Source organism: Callospermophilus lateralis, chromosome 8, assembly GCF_048772815.1.
Source record: "Callospermophilus lateralis isolate mCalLat2 chromosome 8, mCalLat2.hap1, whole genome shotgun sequence".
NCBI classification, from domain to species: Eukaryota; Metazoa; Chordata; class Mammalia; order Rodentia; family Sciuridae; genus Callospermophilus; species Callospermophilus lateralis.
In genome coordinates this window covers 17,153,748-17,172,265 of record NC_135312.1, presented here as the reverse complement: position 1 = coordinate 17,172,265, position 18,518 = coordinate 17,153,748, and positions in this window count along the sequence as shown.

The following is an 18,518-nucleotide window of genomic DNA, read 5'->3' as shown; positions in this document are numbered from 1 at the left end:
TCTTTGTCGGCAGAGATGAATATCCTCCCAAGAAAGACATAAGACATTTTATGTTCACGTTTATGATTCTTTTCTCTGTTCTCCTCCCCCTTCATCTATCTACACACACTCACGCACGTGCGTATACACACACACACACACACACACACACACACAGGTGATCTTCATTATTCACAGTAGCTATGTTCTAGTCTACAGGGTCTCTACAAACCATGAATTAACAAGTACTGAAGTGAACCCTGCTCCTATGGGTAATGTAAGGCTAGGTTCCTCTGAGCCCCTGGTCTCATTTTTCTCAACTAATCAATACATATACATATATAAGCCCACCTTGTTTGAAACTTTTGTTGATTCACATGTTAATCAGGGCTCTACAGGAGATAGAACCAGTAGGATGTACTAATATATAGATATAGGAGAGGAGACTGATTAGGAGAATTGTCTCGTGTGGTTACAGCACCTGTGAAGTCCAGGGCAGGCCTTCTGCAAGCTGAAGGCCTGAGTTGCAGGCTCAGTTCAAGACTGAAAACGCAGAACCTGGGAAGCTGGTGGTATAAATCCCAGTCTGAAGCAAAAGGCCTGAGTTTGGGGGGCTCACTGATGTACATCCTGGCCCCCGAAGGCCTCAAAACCTACAGTTCTTATGTCCAAGGTCAGAAGAAGTGTGTTTCACCTTCATAAATGAGACAGAGAGAGAAAGAGAGACGGGGCGGGGGGGGGATTATTTTTCTTTTTTCAGTGCTGATGATCAAACCTAGGATCTTGCAATGCTTGTCATAGACTCTACCACTGAGCTACACTACCAGCATTTCTGACTTTCTTTTGTTCTATCCAGGTCCCTGCCACCTGCATGATGCCCACCCACACTGGATCAGAACATCCCTACTCATTCCACTAACCCACATTTCAATCACCCCTCAGAGATGCACCCCGTAATAATGCCTCACTGGTTCTCTAGCTAGGTGTGGCTTGATCCAGTCAAGGTGATGCAGAAAATAAACTTTCACAATTCCTTACCATCGAACCCACTGCCACCAGCACTGTAACTCATGCCCAAGGAAGCTTATCCAATGCATGCCTTTACTCAATAAGGCACATCACAACTTTCTTGGATTTGGGAACACTAGACAGCATAGCAGCACTGCATTTGGAGCCATGTTCAATGACAAACCACCCACAAATAGCACAAAATGGAAAAACATGTGGCATTAAACAAATCACAAAAGGACCCTTGCTTACAGTCGGAGAACAGAAAGCAGAAGGCAGAATGTAGTCTTGCTCTAACTCAGCTTGGGAACATGCTTGCTCTTGTTGGGAGACTCAAAAGTACCTCAAGCTGTGCAAAACTACAAATGACCAAGAACCACCCGCCATATTGATTCTGTGGTTTCAAATAAACTTTACCAGTAGACAAAATCACAAATATGGAATCTAAGAACAATGAAGAGTATCTGTTTGTGTGACACAGAGAGATCACTGTAAATACTGTCCCAAGTCCCAGCTGTCTGTTCATAATGTGAAAGGAACTGCCTCATGCCACAATACATCATGCATGGACAGAGATATATATGATGTCTCCTTAAGAAAGGATCCTCAGGAAAGCTTGTGAAGTTTGGAAACCACTGAGAACAACCTCTAACACTTAAACTGATTTTCAAAAAAAAAATAACACTATTCCCCCTTGGAACTGCCTTCCTCCTTTCTGTTCCTTTTTATTTCTTTGCATCTCTTTTATCAGAAGAATGTCAAAATGATGTCTACATTCTGTGCACATAAATCAATGTGCAACCCTGAACTAGAAATACCTTAAAATTCTTTGTCCAAAGCATTGCTGATTTTTGCCATAACATTGGGAAACACTTTTTATTTTTGATGTGTTAAACAATGGTTGTCAAGATATACTCATGTATGCTGTTGGCCAACCTTGTTGGCTTAGGCACTTCTATTCCTCTATGTTTTTTTCTGCTGCATTCAGAGATATCTCTGTCCCTGGAGAAGACCATGGCAAATAGAATGGCAGCTAAGGAGAATTTATCAGCCGTACATCCTCTTCCCCTTTGAAAATATCTACAGAATCTTGGACTATCTCCTTGCAAGCCTACTGTTTTCCTTAACGAATCATGTTTTGTATTAAAAAAAAAAAAAACAACATTATGACTATTTTGTTGCAAGACACTTATATAAACCACAAAATTTGGAAGTTCTCAGTGAACCTTCTCAGATTTTCAGAACTACCCTGCTATGCCCCTAAATACTCCCTTCATCCATCATTATGCAGCTGAGTAACCATCTTTTGTTACATCTTGGATATAAAAGTCAAATTCTTTCCATATATAGCCTAAATTGTTTCATATAATATTAGATTACTCTTTCATTAGGACTTAATTTGCAAAATGCCTTTTCTAGCACCCTCTGTCCCATGACCAGCTTCACTGAGTGAGAGTATTATGGTAAAAGCCCCTCCAAGTATGTGTGTGGAGTCCACACATCATTCTAAGTTAGCAGCCCTCTCCCTCCCCACTCAGGTTTTTTTCATCAGGAACAATTCAGCCCTCTAGTGGAAGCATCTTGGTATTGCAGCTTGAGCTCCAACAAATAGCTATGCCTCATGGCTCAGAGTATCTGCAGAATTTTTTTTAAAAATTATTATTATAAGATTCCCTGTTTTTATGCTGGTTTGTTATTAAATATAACCCAATAGAGAAATCTCTTTAAAATGTTAATTTGCTTTCTTATGTTTATACACAGGGAAATGCTTAGAGCTATAAAAAGGCAGTACTAAACACCGACTAATAGATTTTTGTTTACACTCATCTCCATTTTCCCCTTGTTTAAAGCCAAATAGAAATTGATTGGAAAAATGATTTTGGGTATGCTTTACATAGTTAAACAATAACAGAAGACTGTCTTTCCCATATGCTTTCTATAAACAGCAAGGTTATTTTAAAATCAATAATTTGGTACCAAAGGGAAAAACCATTCAGCCAAACTGGATTGCAATTAGAATGTAATGATATTACTACCAATGAATATTGGTGGCTATTGTGAGAATGCTGTGAAAATTCTGAGTTCTGCTCTACTACTGTAACGTCCTTGTCAGTAAAAAGGTTGAAACTAAAAAATGCTTTCAAGATTTACTTGTTCAAAATGTCCCGAGAGCTGATCTAGTTTGTCCCAGTTCACTCAGCTAGTTACCGACCAAGAATAAGCCCATTCCTCCTGATTCTGAATCTGTCACTCTTCCTAGTACACAATCCTGACAATCGTGGCGCAAGTCCAGAGTTAGACTGACTAGGTTGGCATTCCACTTGTGTCTGCTCTGCGTGGATGATCATGGACGACATCTTTAACCACTCTGCCCTTGTCTGTTCTCGTTGGCATGGTGAAGGCAACAGGGGTGTCCACCTCAGAGGTGCTTTTGCAGGGATGAAAGTAAGATGCTGAAAACATTCCTCTGCACGGGACACGATGCCTGGCAAGTTCTCAAATAGACTGACAATCGCTCCTATTAGTGTTATTATTATGATGGGATTGTTTTTTAACTGCTGTTTTGGGACATTCTAAAAACAGAACTTCTTTTCACTCTCAGGAGTAAATGAGTATGTAAATTAAGGAAATTTAAACCTTTGATTTTTATTCCATTACTCATAAGTATTTCAGTACTATGAGAACATTACTAATCCTACCCCTCATTTATGCAGTAATGTAAGGTTGATAACAGCTGTTTTAAGAGAGTATCGTGATTTTTTTTTTTTAGAGCATCATATTGCATTCCCTCTATTAAGCCAGATCTGAAAAAAATTCTGGTATAATTTAGACACCACAGCATATTAGAAACCAAAGATCATAAAGAGTAGATGGGATTTATTTTTTCTTCTGCTGACATCCTAACTGTTTCTACAGAGCCATTCTCATCTCAGTGGATATGGATGTCATGCAGTCATTATCCTCAGATCATAACGAGGTGGAGCATTAGTGCCTTCTTTGGAGACCTTATGGTCTGAGATGTTAATGAGCCTTTGGGGAACCCTAAATCCTGGGATGGTTGGCAGGGTACTTCTGACCATAACAGAACCTTCTTTGCAATGACAATGGATCCTGTCAATTTCTATTAAGGAGCTTCTTAATTCCCCAATCATTAAGATAGTGGAAGGACTTATTATGCTAGCCTATAATTAAGGAAGCTTTCAGCCATAAATCCTTCTGGAGAGTCCTTCTCTTTTTTTCTATATGGCACCACCGGAAAATCTTGCAGGATGAGGATCCCCTCTTGTTCCACCTGCAGTACTCTCAGCCCTCACTCATGCCTTCCTAAAGACAGAACAAGCGAAGCCCTTGAAATAACAAGTCACCACCAACCCATCTGGTGGGTGTCTCTTGTCACAATTGTCACTTGGAGCATAGCAGTCATTATGAGAGTAATACAAGCTCAAAGCACTATTGCTGCCCTTAAATAATTTACAGTCTTATCAGAAACAGCAAAAGAGAAAGGCCATAATAATGACATGAGAAGACAAGAAAACAACCCAGAGAGAAAGGCGGGCAGTCCCAGGGTGGTTTCCCAACAATCGGTCTAAAGAATATATGCTGTGAGCTGAGGAATCACATGTAGCAAGACGTACTTAATGAACATTACATGCTCTTTGTATTAGAGGAGGGTGAGCTCAATGTTAAATGGTCACTATTGACTCTTTTCTTCATGCCTCAGTTTCCAAACAGCTAAATGCTAGATTAATACATCGCACTAAAAATATTACTAGAAAACTATTATATTGGTCATTATTTTCCATGAAAGGGAATAATGTATGGGATGCTGAAGTCATAGGTCACATAGAAATATTCAGGTAGGAAACTGTACCAGTTTGATTACAAGTGAGGTTTACTATCATAAACCAAAATTTATGACTTAAAAAAAATAGCAGGGAGCCAAGTAGGAACAGAAATTATGTGCTGCCATAAAAATCAAAAATGAAAGAATCCAACCCATTGACCTTGAATGTACAGAAACTTGAAGTTCCCTCATTCTTTTTGATAATCCTGGATTTTTCATCTAAATTTCATTCGACCTCAAGCAGACCTGCATTTGGCTTATTACTGAAATTTCATTGCTGAAATTTTCCAATGTAAGAAGTTTTCTAATCAGAAGTTAAATTGATAGAAAAATCTCCACAGTATTGAAGAAGAAATAAATGTCTGCTTCCGCATTTTGTGCTTTGGGAATCTGAGTTAGTTTGATTGCAGTGTTTCCAAATCAGGTCTTCAATCCTAACAGGGGAAAGAATCACACAGGACTCCTTCTCTGAGCCAAAACCCTGGAAGAAATGAAAATTTATGAAGGGGTCTGAGCTTTGCTTCAAGTTGTTAATAAGAAATTCCTGAGTTTCCATCCTTCTCATCCTGGGTAATTGGTGCTTTAAGGGCATTCAGTAACTAGGTTAGGGGATGTGCTGGCTGAGACTTTCTTCACTGTTCTCTTTAAGTTCCTTGAGACAGTCCATCTTTTTGTCTCTTCTTTTGTTTATAATCACTTCCTATTTGACCGTCACTTCAGGGAAATCTGAGTAGCTATACTAAGTGTAAAAATAGGTACAGCAGACAAGCTGCTCTGCACATTTTCAGCTTTCAAAGGCATTCCGCTAGCTTTCTCCAAATTCATCCATCATGTGTGCTCCTCCCAGTCCTCAGGAAAAGGAAAGACCCTTTAAAATGCCAAACATTGTCCACTGTACTAACTATTCCCTGTGACAGCACACAGCCTTCTCACCACAGAGTTGCCTGCAATGAAGTATGGGAGGCAAGAGCAACAAAACAAGAGTGGGGTGCAGGTCTGCGTGCTCCCTGCCGGCTCTATGAGATACAACACACACACACACACACACACACACACACACACACACGGCTTTCTCCTTCCTCTACTTACTTTCCCAAAAAGACACCTCTGATATGGGAAGCTCTTATTCAAAAAGTCAAAGAGAAGTCCAGAGTCCCATGGGATATCTGAATAACCCCAGTTTACACAAGGCGTAGCTCAGGAACTGAGCATCTTCTCCTTCAAAGATAGCTTTGTACTCTTAACAACTGTGCAAGCCACTTTATCTGCATTATCCAAAAGGGCTCTCACCCTTGTCTCAATCTTCAAATGTGGGTGATGTCATAAGAAGTAGGTACCAGAGCTGTGGGGGGAAAGCAGATCTGACATTAGTCCCAGATCGAATTAGAGATTAAAAAAATAATAATAATAGAAGGAGAAGAACCAAATAGAAGCCCTTGAAGGGCAGATGTAAATTGGATAAGCTTCTCTACTGCAAGACTAAGAAGAAAGAATTCTGAGACGAGCATGAAAAGCAGAATCTTTCCCACTGTAAGCCACGGCTGGAGAAGGTAGAGAACGGGGCTGTGCCGGCTGCTTTTCTTCCTTATCTAGAAAGACCATGTTTAGGCACCCTCGGGAGACGATGGCAATTATCAGGAAGAGCTCCATGTTCCCAAGGAAGTGTCCAGTTAAACTAAGGAGAAAATATGCTGAGTCAGCAGCCTCCACTCAGCTGTGGGAAAAGGTAGGAAATAGAAGCCAATGTCCCACACAAGTGCCTTACAGCCTGGGTTCAAAGAAAGCACTTTGTTTCCTGGCCTGCTAATACTCTCACCAGTGCTGCCCAGCACAACTTGCTGCAATAGTGGAACTATCCTATAAGGGCTCAGTCTAATAGGACAGCTACTAGCCTCTCCTGGCTATGGACCTCATGAATCCTGGCTTCTGCAACCAAGAAAATGAATTATTTTATCTATTTATTTATAATGAACTTATGTTTGATTTATAATCAATCTACATTTAAATGGCCACCCATGCCCAGGGATTACCAGCAAAGCACAATTCCAGCAGGTAACCCAAAGTCTCTCCCTGTACCATGTGATGTCTCCAAGATCTCAACACCTGCTCTCAGGAGCTGTAAAGACTTGAACAGGTTTCTCAACCTCTCAGAGCCTCAGATGCTTGGTCTGTAATAGGGTTAACATAATACCAACTCTTGAGTTTGTGAGGGTTGTACAAGATGTCTGCGGGATGGTGCCCAGGACCTCAACATGCCAGCCACATCTGAGTCTGCTTCCGGCATTTTCCACATCTCTTTAAATTTTGTTTTTCATCTTGATTATTATTTTTTTTTGGACATGATGTATTGGGTCAATAGGCCTAGTATGATGGCAAGTAACTGAGAAGAAAAGCATTTTGTAGTCCTAGAGTTAGGTGTGAGTATTTTAGTGATTCTATGCCTGAGGACAAATGCTTCTTGGTCCACTCTTCCTCTTCAGAGAATAGGAATGGCTAGAATGGACTGGAATTGAGTATTTCCCTTCCTTGGATAGAACTCCATTGGCTTTGGCTCTCATAAAAGAGTTCATCTTGACAGCAGGCAGACCTTACTAAGAAGAGAGTTTTGTGGTTTATTTCAAAGTGGATACCCTCCTCCCCCACTCCCCCGGGCCAAAAAAAAAAAAAAAAAATATATATATATATATATATATATATATATATATATATATATATATCTCCATTGTTCTCACAATGTTCTTGGAGGTAAAGCTCAGAAGTGTGGGGGCCCTACTATGACCAGGGCCCTGGAGTTGTTAGCCCTCAGATTATCCACTCTGAAACTCCAGCAATGTGTCAATTACAGTTCAGGTTTTCCTACCCTGGCACTGGTTCACAAAGAAACTCATGTTACAGTTAAATTGTGACTCTCTGTATCTGCCTATCTCTCCCATTAGTGGGGGATGGGGGCAGATTGCCTGTGACCTCACTTTCCTGATGAGTCTATGACTACTAGTCCTTCATATTTGTTTAGCATTTCACTCATTATAACAGCCATGATTTCCAAGCTCCCTGTATGCTGAAGCTGGAAACAGGAAGTCCATATGCTATTTATTATTAAATTGGATGGTGGAAAAGAGATGAGGGGGAGAGGAGAAGAAGATTGATGGGGAGTGGTATAGGAAGAGAGAAGAAAGAAGAAGAAAGATAAAGTAAAAGAAGAGGGAAAAGAAATACAAGAAGAAGGTAGAGGAAAATGTGACCCATCACTGTGTCAGGCACTCAGAAGACATTCAGTAAATGTGAGCTTCTATTTCTCCTGATGATTTCTCATAAGACATAAAAGAAAGTATTCCTCTCTCTGCCCATCATCCATAATACCTGCTGTCTGCTGTCCTTATCCTATGGATGTTCAAAGCCTTTTGTGAAGGGTCTATCCTAGTTGACAGTAAAACTGAGAAACAGTTGTAAAAGATTCAATAATGGTCTTTGAGACCTCCAAGGTTCCTTTCTAGCTCAAAGGTCTTTAGGTTAAGGTGATTAGCTGACTACAGTTTGGTGGGATCAACCCTGATAGCTGGCTCCAGTCACTTCAATATGGTACCCACCCTCAACATCCATCTCATCTGAATTTTCTACCAATTCAAATTTCAGAGGAGAAAACCTTGTAAACTATTGTCAATACATAATAACTTGTAGTGGATCCTACTATCAAAATATAACCAAACAGGTATTGAGTGCTCGTTCTATCCCCAGCAGTAATTTAGGTACTGGGGACATCAAAGTGAGCCAAGGTACTTAATTATTATCTTCACTGTGCTCAGGAGGTCGCAAAGTCTGAGTACGTCACAGTACAAGTCCAGGAATAAGTTCAGAACTTGGGAAAATATGCCAGAAGATGGAGACTAAAAAGAATCAACAAGTCAGGAATCAAAAGCTAGACACGTGACTGGTAAGTGCTAAAAATTATCAAATTTTTACAACTGGATTTAAGAATGATATTGCCTGTGTCCAAACACTGAAGAGAATTTGCACTCATTGAAACTTGAAAGGCATAGTTACCAGTAAATCAGCATCCCAGATGCAAACTAAAGTATAATATCTTTGTCTGGCTGAGGAAAACTCTTAAAAACCAAAGGTTACATGCCAGCACCCAGATCTTGTTTTCTAATGCCCTTCTTCAGGAAAGGGCTGAGACAGGAAAACACAAGATGAACCTGGAATATATTGTTATATCACTAAATTGCTGCAAGAAGTCAAATGGATGGAGGCTTAACAAAGAAACACAAGAGCAAACTGAAAGGGATCATCAGTTGCCCAGCTAAAATATTATGAGCAATAAAGTCAATAACATACCATTGGATTATAGCCCAAAATATACAATGAACATGCATGTGTTCACACTTAAACAAATAATTGAATAAATAAATGGGGGATAATAGAAAAAAAATCCCATGTAAATGAGTTACCAATAATTTATGTTCATACATCATCTTTAAGGACTAATGTTTGTGGTCTATTATATATTTAGTATATTTTTATTATATATAGTATATTCTTGTTTTTATTATCACTATATTTGTTAATTGTGATGATATTGCTTATCAAAAAGTTGGTACGTTATTTCTCTGTTTCTTTTAAAATTAGGAGGGAGAAAGAAAGCTAAAAGCTATGAATGAAAGTCAACATGAAACACTGACAAACACCCATTCAGTTAACTGGGTCAGTAAATGGAAATGGAACAGAAAACTACTAGCAAAATAGTGACAGCAACATGTTGTGAGTCACCCAGTGCTCATGCTGCACCTGATACCTCAGGTATTAAAATCGGTTTGTTATTGGATGTGATCTTTTTCAACGTGTCAACTTTCCTTCATTGTGACAAAATATTGGATGGAAACAACTTAGAGGAGGAAAGGTTTATTTTGGACCATGGTTTCAGATGCTCCAGTCCATGGCTGTTGATTTGGGGCTTGTGGTCAGTCAGTACATTATGGTGGCAGTATGTGGTGCAGCAAAATTGCTCACCTCATGGAAGACAGGGAGCAAAGAGGAGAGAGGAAAGAACCAAAATCCCATTATCCCCTTCCAGGGCACACCCACAACAACCCAACTTCCTTCCACCACACCGCACCCAGGTTCCACCACCTCCAATAGCTCTACCTCCCAAGAGCTTCAACACAGGACTTGGGGGATATTACAATTCAAACCTTAAGACTCAGCAAGAAAATACATTGACTTGGGAGAATTAGTTGTGTTTTATTTTGCTGTGATTCCACTATTATTTCTACAGTAGAAAAAAACATCTATGTGGAAAACTTCCTACAATAATGCAAAAACCTTTCAAACTAAACTCTAATTTTCTTCCTCTCACCATCCAGATGAAGGGGCAAGCTCTGTCGTTTAGAACTGCCACTTGGAGAGTCAGGTTGATGACCTTGTTAGGGCTGTGTGGTAGAGCCCAGATGGGCTCCGGACCCTTGTGGAATCTGATGTCTGAATACTTGGCGACTTGCTGGGCTGTATCATCTGAAGTAGCCACCAAAGTGATGAAAACTGTTTTCATCTGAATTTTGCAATGGGCAAGTGTGACCCCTGTGTTCCCCCAATGAGTCCAGCATGTGGCAAGGGGCTGAATGAGTTAGTCCCTGAATGAGTCAGCAGAGCTCCCAGGAAATTAGCACATGTCCCTAGAGCTTCCTCCAGGGAACTGTCTAAAATGAATACCCAGACTCAGGGAAGGTCGTAACTGTGCTCTCCCACCACCTGCTTCAACATTATCAACGACTCCCTTGATGCCTTTGGGATGAAAAGCAAAACTTCTCAGCATATCAGGGACGTCTTTTATGATCTACCACCATCTCTCCACACTCGCCTTTCAAACCCTTCTCACACCTAAACTCCTGCGCACAGCTGAAAGGGACCCACCCCCATCTGCACTGCGCTCCCACATGGCCCACTTATGGAGCAGTACTCATCCTTCCAAACCCTCATCAGAACACTTTTACCACCACATCCATTGGCCAACCATTGTTTTGCACTGGACTGAGAGATCTCCCAGGACTCAGAATTTCAGTGCTAAAACCTGGAAAATTCCCAGCAAGCCCGGTGGAGTGGGTCAGGCTCCCATCCCTCACTGAGGGAATACAGCCCTCTCACCTCCAGGTCTCCCACGCTTTTCCTTTGTAATGCTGCTGTGAGTGGCTCACTGCCTTGCATTTGTTCACACGTCCCTGTTAGAGTGCAAACTCAGATGACAATGACCTTGTTCCATTTACCTTTGTAGCCTCAGGCAGGGTTCCTAAGAAGCTTGGTTTTTTTGTTTTATTTATTTTTTTCTCTTTTTTAAATACCAATGCTCAGGTCCCTAACCTCCAGAGATTCTTATTTAACTGATCCGAGGTGAGGCCTGGGTATGGGTTATTTTTTGAAGCTTAACCAAGTGATTCTAATGTGCAGTCAAGGTTGCTAACACCTGCTCTAGGGTAATGAATCTCAGCTGGGAGCAGCGTGTGCTTCAGAACCACACACATCACCCTAGGCCCAACTACCTACAGACTCCAATTTAATTCATCTGGAATGGGGTCCAGGCAGCTGTATCATTAAGCATCAGATGATTCTAATTCATGGCTATAGTTAACCACTGTTTAAATATATGTGTGCATATAACCAAACTGAAGGCCAAGCCATACTATTGCCATTAACTCTTTCCAGGCCTGTAAGTACAAATAAGTGATCAAAACCAGATTTTTTTTTTATTTTTTTTTATTTTTTTTTTTTTTGTGGCTGGGGGATGAGGGTGTGGAAAATACTGGAGTGCTTAACCACTGAGCCACATCCCCCAGCCCTTTTTTTATATTTTATTTAGAGACAGGGTCTTGCTGAGTTGCTTAGAGCCATGCTAAGTTGCCGAGGCTGGCTTTGAACTCACGATCCTCCTGCTTCAGCTTCCTGTGTCACTGAGATTAGAGGTGTGGGCCACTGCACCTAGCTACAAACAGATTTTAATATCTAATCAAATGAATGCTGTCATTATGCTGTTATTATGAGGCTCGTGATATCGAAGCTTGTTTTCCTCACAAGTCCCTACAGGCTGCATCCTTCATGGCTGCATCAGCAAAGGGCACACTCCACTACCCCAAAATCCTCCTGAGCCACTGAGTCCTTCTCAGAATCTTTCTCTCAGTCATGGTTTTGTTTTTTCTCCTTGCCACCATGGAGCACTTGTCTAAAACACGGTTTCATCCCAGTTCTGACACCTCCCTCTCCCATTCTCTTACTGCTCCTCCATGGTCCACGCAGAGCACAAACACTCTGGGCTTTCTTCCCCTCTTAAACCCCAATCAAACACTCTCCATTTTGTCTGAGATGATTCACTATAGATTTTCAAATGTCCTGGTTCTTCACCTGTAACTAAGGTCTGAGCTCCAACATCACCCTCTTGGAGACGACTCTCCTGTCCACCAGTCCCAGAGTAACTTCTCACAATCATTGTTCTCTATCATGTCAGTTCAGCACCTCTTGGTTTCAAGGATACACGTATTTTCTGAAATTCCCTTGTTCTGTTATCTGCTATTTTTTTTAATAACTCTCTCTTACAAAAGTTAAGCTCCATGAGGAAAAAGAATTGGTGCTTCTTGTTTCCTACTGTCTTAACACCACTTACAACTACACCTGGCTGGCCATATTTACTGAAATGGAATGAATGCCAATTTATTCATAGAGGCATAGGTGCCAGTTAAATAATGGACATCGATGAGTCTGGAAGTATCATCTTACCCCATGAACTTACTTGGAAAAAAATTCAGTTTCCGTAAGAAAGCAAAAGTGTGTTTCACTACCCAAAATTTATGTCAACAGTTCAAAACAGTATGATTTCATGAACACAGTGCCCTCGTGGGTGGGTTGGAATTCCATCTGCAAATTCCCCTCAATACCATCTTGAGACCTTCACCCAGGTATCTTCAACATAGCCTCACTTGACTTGTTAGAAATACAGATGAGTGGGCTGCTCCCCCCACCAGACTTACTGAATCAAAGCGTCTGAAGGTGGGACCCTGGAAATTTTTCCACTAAGCTATTCCTGTGATTCTTACCTACAGTAAACTTTGAGAAGCACTGACCTGTGTCAAATTAGAAAACCCTTTGAGCCAAGTCACTTCCTTTATGTTGCAAAAAGCGTTATACGACTAATGATGAATGCAAAAACTTATGACCATTTGGGATGTGCTCAAGAGATAATGGTTTTCTTTGCTTTCATTTTTAAGAGAAGCATATATACCTAATTATTTCATGTGGGCAGAATTCTAACAGTCTATTGTTTTCTGGATGTTCAACAAACTAGAAGTTATTGAAAGAGAGCTAACTGCCTATCCATAAAGAAAGAAACCGAAGAGCTATAAAAAGGTTGTTCATCAGGGACCATTTAGGACTGAGGCAAACAGTCCTTCATACCTCAGTAGCCCCTTATACTATAGCACAGTTCAATAATTGATGTCCATAATGATGATCTTATATTATTAAGTAAAAGCAAAATTCTTCTCCAGAGTCTTGGTCAAGTGTACTCTACTTCTATTAGAGAGATTTCCATTTTCAATATTTAAATTATTTTTGGGGGGGGGGGTCCCATGTGGGACACATTTTGGATTTTTGCAACATTTTATTAGATAAGATATTTTATTCTCTGAGAATTCCAGAGGAATTGCAGGTAATGATATGCTTGTCAACACATCTTCCCTGGCGAGTAGGGTATTCTTTAACAGAGGGGCTACATCTCCTCTGTCCTTGGAAACCCCACCATGCTCCTTAGTTCAAGTTGGTTCCACACAAAAAGGCCCCAGAAGGACGGCAGTCTGAGAGACGGATTGACTTCATAGCCTGCATTTTCCACTGAGGAGGGAATGGGTTGCCATTGCCCTCTTGGATACCCTTTAAGCTTGTGCTCTTGCCAGATAAGCTGAAGGAGAGCAATTCTCAAAGTCACTGGCATTTATTGAAAGCCAAAGAAATTAGTGAGCTCTGACATTTATAGGTCTTAAACATTAAAGAAGTTAAAAGTAGTTGGAGCAAGGTTCAAGTCTTAAATGTAATGCCATAAGAGTTGCTGTTAATTCTCCAATAATTACTCTGTTTATTATTTCAACAGCTAGATTTACAGTTCCAGCTCAGCCCTAACTTCAACAACATGATCTCTCACCTTCCAAACTTTCCAATTTCCCAGTGACCTAAATGGTCTCCGATGGGGCATTCCTTAATGGTTCACAATTTAGAGTGCTTGGTGTGTGTCAAGGTCTGTTATAGTTACTTCACATATGTTAATTCATTCGGTCTTCACAATTACCCAATAAGGTAGGGACTATGAGGAAATTCATTTCACAGGTGAGGATTCAGAAGCACAAAGAGGTTAAGTAATTTACCCAAGGTTATAGAGCTAGTAGGTGGCATAGCCATGATTAACATCCAGGGTCTGTATGATTAACCATTCTGCAACACAGTCTTCCAATAAAATAGGTTTCAATTGAGGAAAAGACAGGAGACTCTTAATTAGTCATTAGTGTGGGAAAGAGGCCATAAAGCTCTGACAAGGCAAGCCAGAAGCAGGGAAGCTTTCTATCCTCTTGATTCTCTCTCCTTTCTCTGCTCCAGAACCCAACTCCCTTCCCTGCATCAACATTTTGGGAATGGATGGAAGTAACTTTCAAATTCATATAAAACAACTGCCTAAAGCACTGCTTTATTTTACCATGGCCACTGCCATTCCACAATATGTTGAAGTGGTCTAGTTAGCAAGGGCTTTGATGAAGATCTTATGGCAAATGAAGTGAAAACCATCAGTTAATATGAGTGCTGGGAAATACTTGTTGACTGGGCTTTATTTAACCATTCTTTGTATTGTTATTCATTAACATCAATACTTCACGCCTGGCTATATTTTTTTGACACTGTAGAAGCTTAGCATAGTACACATACATATACATATATACACATAGTTGTGTGCACACGTACACACATGCATACCTACACCCTTTTTACATATGTAGGATCTACATGCATATAAATGTTTATATTCATCCACACAGCTCTTGCCTTTCCCTCTAAGGGAAAGTAGGGGAAGGTAATTGGTGTGAATCTAAAGGAGGTGAGCATTAGTTGAACTGTATGGATCAAAGTAAACAAAACCTATCCTGCAAACTTGAATTCTAAACACAATACAGCCTCTGATGAGGAGAGCATCTCCATCTCTGGAAGAATCCCTGGTTTCTAGAGAGACCTGAACCTGAAGTCGGATGCAAGAGTAGATAGAAGCAGCCTCTTTTGCATTTGTTGAGAGACACAAGGCTCAGTTGGTATGGGTGAATGAGAAAACTCTTTTGGCTTTTCAGTGAATACAAAATAAATGTCACTTTCTTTGGAAATGACCTTTCTACTGTTCTCATCTTTGTATATAAAGTTGCTGTGTGAGAGAATCCAGGCCTATGAATTTCATTTCTGAAGGTTCAACAGAATCATTGCATAGACATTTTCAAGATGGATGGATGAAAAAGTAACAGAATCAGGGATGAGAGTCAATTTCTTCAGTGGTCTTGAAGGAATCAACCTTCTTGTCCAGTGTAATGCAAGAAGGGTTTTAGATACTTATCAGCAGTTGGATTCTGATAGGTAGTGCATTTCTTTAAAAAGGGTTTATCTCAGAATGTTTGGCTTTCATTAGCCAAAACATTGACAAGATATACTTTTTTTTTTTTTTTTTTTTGAGGACTTTTGGCCTTTCTGCCAATAAAACTCAATGACTCAGATGAAGACTTTTCAGATTTTAGAGATGGACATATTCATGATGCCGTTCAAGTGTACATTCTGTTGTACAATTGCCAGAACAAAAAAACACCACCGACATCTAACGCACAAGCCTTAAATAGGTAGCATTTATAAGAGGTGGACACTCTGGCTTCTACAAGCCGAAAATTGCTGCAAACGTGTTGCATTCTTCCAACACTAATAAAACAATGCCAAAAGCAATCAAGCATTTAAAATATCTCAGCTGTCCTGCAAATGGATGATCATTATCATAGCAAATCACTATGCACCTAGGAACAAATGAAGTTTATAGTTCAGTGTAATTCAATGCCTGGATTTCATCACCAGCTAGCTCTCCTGAGCAGTGTCATCTGTCATCCAAGTACACCAGGTAATTTCAATTTGAAGACCTAACCAGGGTCTAATTAAGCAACAACCACAATCTCCTCCCCCTCACCACTCTTTCACCCTCCATCCCTAAATTGTCCTCCTCTGAGAATGGTTTCTTGTCTTACATGTCACTTTGGAAAGTATTCTTCCAAAATTTAATTCAGAAATCTTATCTTTTGTGTGTCAGACCTGACCTCAACATACATTCAGCTTTCAGATGCAAGGAGGGGGAAAAGAAAAATGAAGAAAAAGGAAAAAATAAGTGCAGTGCATATGGACTTTAAACTCATTGAAAACACCAACTAGATTTTTGGTTACTAAAATGGGACCTTCGTAGTCCTGGCCCAATGTCTAGGACATTGCACTATACTTATTGAATAAAGTAATAAATCAATGTCATTAATCCAAAATCCATTAATAGAGAATTTGTGTCAACTCCTATAGTTCTCACACTTGAGTTCTGATTTTTACACTTTCATGATGAAGAGCCAATCATTTTTTAAAAATTTATTTAAGAGCAATACATGGACAGTTTGTAAAGGTGGGTTGTGAAGGATAAGCTAAGCTACATGGTAATATTTTAAATGGGGTATTTATATACAAATAATTATTATGCTAATTTCACAGCATCTTGATCTACTCATTAACACAGATACAAAGAATCAGCATGGTGTGGTGGAAAGGCACTAAAAGGGTAATTAGGAGCCCTGGGGTCTGATCCCAGCTCCACCACTCATTAGCAGTGTCACCTTGGCCAAGTCACTTAACCCCTCTGAGTCTGTTTCCTCACCTGTAAAACGAAGAGATTGAACTAGGGCACCACACGGGTCCCTTCCAGCCTTAGCACTTTATGGTTTTGTGATCTAGTGAACAACAGGGAGGCAGCTGCGCTCTCCTCGAAGTCCTCCGTGTGCACAACTCTCCCTCTTAGCCCAGGGCTGGCTTTGCACCTGCTCTTCCCTGAGCTGAGGCGTTCTACCCTCCTGCTGCTTGCTCCTCCCTCCCAGAAGTCACTCCTCTTCTTTTAGGAGCAGGGTTCCTCAAAGAAGCTTCCTTTGATTTCTCAGTTCAGTTCCCTTATGATCCTGAGGAGCTGCGTCCCTCTCCTGCCTAGCATGTATCATTATTCTCCTTCTTAATTTTTTTATTGTCCATCACCTGCACTAGATTGCTCCACCAGGGCAGGGACAGCATCTGCTTTACCAGCACTTACCATGATGACTGTCTCAGCACAGTTAAGGAATAAACCACCGAGAGAGTGAACCTGCGACACAGCGCCAAACACATTGATCAATGTCTGGAGGTGAAAGGGGGACAAGAGTGACACATGTTAACCTCAGTCTCATTACCATGTGCATGAATTTAGAAGTAATAAAACTGCCCTCTTTCTGTTGTACCTCACTTCTTTAATTAGATTATTCAAAAATTACTCCAAAGTAAAATGGTTTCATTTTGGTACTAGTTCCCAGGTCAGAATTAAAAGTGACATGAATCTTAACCAAGATTTTTTTAAAGTTTATTTATATCATGCCAATAAAAAAAAAAAAAAAAAGATCTAGGGAAGATCGGTGGAGTAAAAGATGAGCAAGAGTAAGGGAGGAAGGAAGGGAAAGGGAAAGCAATATGGAATGAATTTTCACACAATCATGTTATATTCATATATAAAGGTACCAAAGGGAATTTCACCTTCATATCTATGTAAAAGAAAGGAAATTAATACAGGGAGGTTGGAGGAGAGGAAAAGGAGGTGAAGTATGGGGAGTGAAATCAAATTCCTTGCATGTGTGATCTTGTCAAAATGAACCCAAATGCTATGTAAAATTGTAATGCTCTAATAAAAAATAAATTAATTAATGTTAATGAGTCCATGTGGGGACAGACAAAAGTCCTGTGGTTAATTCCAACACATATTTAAAACTACAGAGAGGGAATTGAGCAGGGGTGAGGGAAGGGGAGGGGAAAGAGGGGGACTGGGGTCTGAACTAGAACATGATCTATTCCATGCTTTTATTATTATGTTGAAACAGATCCTCTGTCATGTATAACAAAAAAGAACCAATAAAAAAATGACATGGTTTTCTCTTTCATAAATGCTATCATTACCTTTTTGAATGTGTGTATGATTGCAGCCCTTAGATTTTCCCATCATAGTCTCCTCCATATATACAGACAGGAAATCTCGCTAAACTGAGTCAATGTCAGGTTCCTCTTTTATGGTTGATCTTGTGTTTCAAACCTGTTATGTCCCTGAGCAGCTTTCCCCATTTTCTCTGATTTCCAACCTTTTCATTTGTAATGAACTTCAACCATGAAGTACAGAAATTGCACATTTGCAAAAGTTCACTGTATGAATATATTCATGCTACCAACTCTTGTCTCAAATCGTATGTGATTAAGTACAGAAGTCCCCCATTGTCACCGTTTTCTACCCCATTCTTCTTCCAGAGAAAAGAAAAAACCGGGATTTGCAGTAAATCCTGGCATTAAAGAACATCTCATATGTCTCTTTTGATGATTGTCCGGG